This window comes from Lolium perenne, unplaced genomic scaffold (assembly GCF_019359855.2).
Source record: "Lolium perenne isolate Kyuss_39 unplaced genomic scaffold, Kyuss_2.0 unplaced33, whole genome shotgun sequence".
Lineage (NCBI taxonomy): Eukaryota > Viridiplantae > Streptophyta > Magnoliopsida > Poales > Poaceae > Lolium > Lolium perenne.
In genome coordinates, this window is record NW_027248991.1 from 483,915 (window position 1) to 491,115 (window position 7,201).

The 7,201-nt window shown below is 48.4% G+C and overlaps 2 long non-coding RNA genes across 2 annotated transcripts; both read right to left on the reverse strand.

Moving 5' to 3' along the window:
• Positions 1-647: 647 nt before the first annotated feature.
• On the reverse strand, positions 648-2,380 carry LOC139834319 (uncharacterized). Its single transcript, XR_011750088.1, has 2 exons — positions 2,204-2,380; positions 648-896 (listed from the first exon to the last, which is right to left on the reverse strand). It is a non-coding gene; the product is annotated as an uncharacterized lncRNA (long non-coding RNA).
• Positions 2,381-4,693: 2,313 nt separating this feature from the next.
• LOC139834318 (uncharacterized) lies at positions 4,694-6,431 on the reverse strand. The gene is made up of 2 exons (XR_011750087.1): positions 6,251-6,431; positions 4,694-4,942 (listed from the first exon to the last, which is right to left on the reverse strand). It is a non-coding gene; the product is annotated as an uncharacterized lncRNA (long non-coding RNA).
• Positions 6,432-7,201: the final 770 nt, after the last annotated feature.

Consider the following 7,201-nt stretch of genomic DNA (forward strand, 5'->3'; position numbering starts at 1 on the left):
TGCGAGCAAGTCTGTTTCCAGGTGCAGCTGAATTGACAACTCTGCTGTTAAGGCTTCCAAGTGTTCTTTGTCTCCCCTTGTGTCGAATCAATAAATTGGGTTTTACTTCCCTCGAAGACTGTTGCGATCCCCTATACTTGTGGGTCATCAGTCTCCAACTACACTATGAGACCGGTGAGAAAGAAACCCTATCAAGAGCAAACCTTATACTTGCGCATTCCACTTGAGCTTGATGACGACGATCTTGACTCCAACAAGATGGAACGCCTTTCTTGATTGTGCTTGCTTGATGAAGTCTTGTGGATTACCCCCCCATAATCCACCATGGGAGAGCTTCTTCTTCGGCGCATCTTCACATATCCATGATCACCATATGGATGGCAAGACTCAAGCAAAGGATCTCTTCGAGATGGCTCATCTTGAACTTGCACAACATTCTTCATTCTTCATCATATTGATGTCTTGAAGTAACTTGAGGGCTCACTTCATCTTCATCTTCAAGACATACTTGATGTGACGCCCCGGAACCGGTACCCTGAGGATCCCAGCGAACCCGCCGAAATCCGCACGATATCGATTCCGACACGCCCTCCGACACGACGTGCACGACAAAGCACACGTGATGCCAGAGGAATTACCACGAGCGGTAACATTACAACAGGATTACAATAGAGCCCACAAGATACATATATTACAACAACGACTCCAACGAGTCAAGATACAAATATACAATACAAAGATCCAAATCATACAGAAGATCGAATGCGTCCGAGTACGGACAATATACAAATTGGACTAAGAGTCCTGAAGATAACCAATGGCGTCCATAACCCTGCCCAGGCCAAGCCGGAAGGGTAACCTTGCTAACGTCGTCTTCATCGAACATATCTTCATACCTGCCCGGTTATATCCCGTAGAAGCAGCAATAAGTACGGGTTCGTACTTAACAAGACTTCAAGACGTATAAGCATTCGTCAACCAGTCGTCCTTTGTACTTGAGGCACGAGGGGACTTAGAGGACGCAAGAGGAACGTCATGGACAATATGGTGGGGTTAAGCGGCAGCGCGAAAGCACTAAAAACCTATAGAGACACTCTACAACATTCGTCTAATCAGAGGAGATGAGAGAGCGCAAAAACTAACAGTTCTATACTCTGCAAACATAACACAGCCGATGTTTTCCCCCTTCGCAAAGAGGTACTGGCAAAGGCACTCACACGGTTGTCAAGTTTTAACCAGTTATTATTTATGTTGTTCTATCTTACTATGCAAGTTAATAGTATTGAAACAACAGGTGTAAGTTGTCTATGGTCGAGTCATACAGCTCCAAGTCGTCCATAACCGCGGACGCGGCTTATCGATAAGATTGTAACCCTGCAGGGGTGACCAAATGTGCCCACACGCACGATCAACCCACTTACGACAGGTGGATATCACGACACGCACTCTCCTTCACTACAACAATGTCCAGGAAGCCACCTAACTAAGTTAACCCGTTTCAGAGCCCGATCGGAACTCTGACGTGGACCTAGCTGTTGCGAGAACGGCTAAGAGGATCAGAGCCCACTAGAGGATGACCTCTTAACAATACGTGCCGCACCTACGGACGTGCAAGAGACAACGGGGATACAAGGCACTCACGGCTTCCCCAAAAGTAACATCATATCATCTGACCACAAAGAAACATGCTTGCACGCCCGGGAGAAGCAAAACAAACATCCAAACTAGTTGTGGCCACTGGACAAAGCTGTAGATTCCGGCAGTGGTCGAGGGGAGACCCGGTAAGCATACCCACGTGTGGTTAGAGTGCTCAGTCTCGGAACAGATAACAAGAACTCAGGGTCCTAGGTTATTTAGGAAACACAAGTGAGCCGTCACAAAACGAGCAGCTGACCCACCGATGCCTCTGCTAAACAAATATCAACAACTAAAGTAACCATGATTCTTCCCAACATATAACCCGATAAGATAACAACAACGGTAACAAGATAAGACAGCACTAGCATGCACTACAACTCGCAAGGGCAGACTCGATAACCAAACAACAGCTGTAGGAGGTGGTGGTGGCAATATGGGCTGCTTGAGGTAACAAGTGGAAAGGACACGTGACAAGAACGCAACTCAAGGATAGCATAAGGGAGAAGGCAAAATAAAATAGGTGAGCGACTTCTGCAGGGGCAGAAGTATAGGGGAAAATGCTTGCCTGTTAAAGCTTGCCGAGGGACATCCGGAGAACTTGGCGTATCTCACCACACCACTTTGCGATCCTATCCGGGAAGAAGCAAAGCGCTACAATAACCAACGGATGCACATCTTACTACTACGGATAAATAAGATCCAGCATGATCAAGATGATATGCATGACATGGCAAATATGGTGCAATGCAATTATCCAATTTAAGCGGGATCGGAATCCCGAACAAACAAATTATGTTGGAGTTGCATTTTCTACCGGCAACTTTAAGTGTTGGTTAGCATGGCATAACATGGCAGGGGTGAGCTACTTCAAAGTTAAACGGAGCGGGGAAACCAAGTCGGTATCCGAAATACTCTGCATGTTATGTGAGGTGAAATGCACAAACTATCATCGGACGACATGATGCAAGATGCAAACAGATGAATGGATGGCATATTCATGTTCAGCATATTTTTCTGATCAATTTTCATATATAACACTTTGTATTTCGATTTACGGTTTACAAGATATGAATTTCACAAGATTTAAACATTTTCTGCAAAATAAAGAAGAGAGGAAAGGCAGGGGGCGAACTGGGCCGAACCTGCGCAGGGACGGCGGCGGATAGAGGCCTGCTGCGCGCGTGCGCGATGGGCTGGGGGCGAGAGGGAGATTGGGTCGACCATGGGGCGCCAGATATGATCACTGAAGGGCAAAAAGGTTGGATTAAATTCTCCAGAGTGGGGATTGGATCCAGGGACCTGAGGTGTAAGGGACCAACGGGTTTACCACTAAGCTGTTGATTGCTTTGTGATTACTGAGAAGGCGTGCGACAAATAAAACAACCAGACGCGGAGCTCGGGCAGAAAACCATGGCGGGAGATCAAATCGGAGATCGATCCGGCGACTCAGGGCTAACCGAGGCGGGGGGGAGTTGGCGTCGGGGGTGCGGCTCCACGCGGGGAAGATGATGGGGGCGGGGCGGAGTCCAGGGGATCACCGAAGGGACGCCGCCGGCGAGGACCTGCGGGCAAAACGATGGCCACCACGGTGAGAGGCAGCGAACGGAAGCAAACGAGAGGGGAAAGGCGTCTAGGGGAGGCGCGAGCTCACCACGAAGACGTTGGTGTGGTCGGGGCCGTCGGAGCGGAACCACGGTGGCCGGAATCGTCGCCGGAAGACGACGGCCGAAGCAGAGAATCCGCGAATTTGGCGGCGATTGAAGGACTCCCAGGTCGATTCCTTGCACGTAGATGAAGAGGACGACGAGGCGCATCCGTCGGTGGTCTCAGCTCGGCGAGGGGAGGTCTGTAGCTCCGGCGCCATGGCGAGGTGGAGACGTTACTGTGGAGTTTTTCTCCTTCGTTGTTCACAGAGAGAAGAGATAGGTGAGGAGAGAAGAAGGAAAAGGCGGCGGCAGGTGGGAGAGGAGGAAAGCTAGGGTTCGGCTCGGCTTGTGTGGGGATTAAAGGAGGTGAAGAAAGGATGGGGCACGGTGGTTGTGGTGGTGGAGGACCACAGGGTCACGTTGCTCTCGTGCTCGCTTCTGGAGATGACGACAAGAGAAAAACGAAGGGGTACGGGCCAAGGGGAAGAGAGATGGGCCGACTCGGGCCTGCGGTGGAAGGAAGAGAGATGGCTGGCAGAGGGAGGAAAGGAAGAAAAAGATAACTGGGCTAGAGAGAGAGTGGCCCAAAGAGAGAGGTTTGGGGTTTTATTAAAAGAAAAGGAAGAGGAGGTTTGATATAGAAACCATATGAAAATCATATGTGAGGGAAAACAAAATAATTTGGGTTTATAAAATAATTTTGTTTGATAAAAATATGGATGATATGATGCATGATGCATGATGATGCACAAAATAAAAAGAACAAACAAAATCTATTAGGGGTACTACCCGGGGCCGTTACAATCGACACCACTAACAAGGAACCTCGCCCCGAGGTTCCACCTCAAGGTACGGGGGAGAGAGGTGAACTATCGGGTCTTCAGGCGACGTGTCGATCTCCTCGACACCACTAACAAGAGTTCTTGCTCCATGCTGATCGGTCGACACCACTAACAAGAAGTCGTTGTTCCGTCGTTGATGATACGCTTCTGTCGGGATCCTCTGAAGATCGGACCTATTAGGATAAGGGCAGAGATCGTCCAACCCGCGTTGGAACCTAAGACTCGGAAAACTCAGATAAGAAAGAAGACTCAAAACTCGCATAGGTAAGAGGAGAAAGAATTGAGGTAAGGAGAAAAATCAGAGCTAATCAGAACTATCCAACGAATTTTTCGAAAATAGTTTTGACACTCTACACAACAACGTCCGTTGGCAAGGTTATCCTACAGGCTGGACTAGTGGGGTACCGTCAACCTGAGGCTCTGATACCAACTTGTGACGCCCCGGAACCGGTACCCTGAGGATCCCAGCGAACCCGCCGAAATCCGCACGATATCGATTCCGACACGCCCTCCGACACGACGTGCACGACAAAGCACACGTGATGCCAGAGGAATTACCACGAGCGGTAACATTACAACAGGATTACAATAGAGCCCACAAGATACATATATTACAACAACGACTCCAACGAGTCAAGATACAAATATACAATACAAAGATCCAAATCATACAGAAGATCGAATGCGTCCGAGTACGGACAATATACAAATTGGACTAAGAGTCCTGAAGATAACCAATGGCGTCCATAACCCTGCCCAGGCCAAGCCAGAAGGGTAACCTTGCTAACGTCGTCTTCATCGAACATATCTTCATACCTGCCCGGTTATATCCCGTAGAAGCAGCAATAAGTACGGGTTCGTACTTAACAAGACTTCAAGACGTATAAGCATTCGTCAACCAGTCGTCCTTTGTACTTGAGGCACGCAGGGGACTTAGAGGACGCAAGAGGAACGTCATGGACAATATGGTGGGGTTAAGCGGCAGCACGAAAGCACTAAAAACCTATAGAGACACTCTACAACATTCGTCTAATCAGAGGAGATGAGAGAGCGCAAAAACTAACAGTTCTATACTCTGCAAACATAACACAGCCGATGTTTTCCCCCTTCGCAAAGAGGTACTGGCAAAGGCACTCACACGGTTGTCAAGTTTTAACCAGTTATTATTTATGTTGTTCTATCTTACTATGCAAGTTAATAGTATTGAAACAACAGGTGTAAGTTGTCTATGGTCGAGTCATACAGCTCCAAGTCATCCATAACCGCGGACGCGGCTTATCGATAAGATTGTAACCCTGCAGGGGTGACCAAATGTGCCCACAGGCACGATCAACCCACTTACGACAGGTGGATATCACGACACGCACTCTCCTTCACTACAACAATGTCCAGGAAGCCACCTAACTAAGTTAACCCGTTTCAGAGCCCGATCGGAACTCTGACGCGGACCTAGCTGTTGCGAGAACGGCTAAGAGGATCAGAGCCCACTAGAGGATGACCTCTTAACAATACGTGCCGCACCTACGGACGTGCAAGAGACAACGGGGATACAAGGCACTCACGGCTTCCCCAAAAGTAACATCATATCATCTGACCACAAAGAAACATGCTTGCACGCCCGGGAGAAGCAAAACAAACATCCAAACTAGTTGTGGCCACTGGACAAAGCTGTAGATTCCGGCAGTGGTCGAGGGGAGACCCGGTAAGCATACCCACGTGTGGTTAGAGCGCTCAGTCTCGGAACAGATAACAAGAACTCAGGGTCCTAGGTTATTTAGGAAACACAAGTGAGCCGTCACAAAACGAGCAGCTGACCCACCGATGCCTCTGCTAAACAAATATCAACAACTAAAGTAACCATGATTCTTCCCAACATATAACCCGATAAGATAACAACAACGGTAACAAGATAAGACAGCACTAGCATGCACTACAACTCGCAAGGGCAGACTCGATAACCAAACAACAGCTGTAGGAGGTGGTGGTGGCAATATGGGCTGCTTGAGGTAACAAGTGGAAAGGACACGTGACAAGAACGCAACTCAAGGATAGCATAAGGGAGAAGGCAAAATAAAATAGGTGAGCGACTTCTGCAGGGGCAGAAGTATAGGGGAAAATGCTTGCCTGTTAAAGCTTGCCGAGGGACATCCGGAGAACTTGGCGTATCTCACCACACCACTTCGCGATCCTATCCGGGAAGAAGCAAAGCGCTACAATAACCAACGGATGCACATCTTACTACTACGGATAAATAAGATCCAGCATGATCAAGATGATATGCATGACATGGCAAATATGGTGCAATGCAATTATCCAATTTAAGCGGGATTGGAATCCCGAACAAACAAATTATGTTGGAGTTGCATTTTCTACCGGCAACTTTAAGTGTTGGTTAGCATGGCATAACATGGCAGGGGTGAGCTACTTCAAAGTTAAACGGAGCGGGGAAACCAAGTCGGTATCCGAAATACTCTGCATGTTATGTGAGGTGAAATGCACAAACTATCATCGGACGACATGATGCAAGATGCAAACAAATGAATGGATGGCATATTCATGTTCAGCATATTTTTCTGATCAATTTTCATATATAACACTTTGTATTTCGATTTACGGTTTACAAGATATGAATTTCACAAGATTTAAACATTTTCTGCAAAATAAAGAAGAGAGGAAAGGCAGGGGGCGAACTGGGCCGAACCTGCGCAGGGACGGCGGCGAATAGAGGCCTGCTGCGCGCGTGCGCGATGGGCTGGGGGCGAGAGGGAGATTGGGTCGACCATGGGGCGCCAGATATGATCACTGAAGGGCAAAAAGGTTGGATTAAATTCTCCAGAGTGGGGATTGGATCCAGGGACCTGAGGTGTAAGGGACCAACGGGTTTACCACTAAGCTGTTGATTGCTTTGTGATTACTGAGAAGGCGTGCGACAAATAAAACAACCAGACACGGAGCTCGGGCAGAAAACCATGGCGGGAGATCAAATCGGAGATCGATCCGGCGACTCAGGGCTAACCGAGGCGGGGGGGAGTTGGCGTCGGGGGTGCGGCTCCACGCGGGGAAGATGATGGGGGC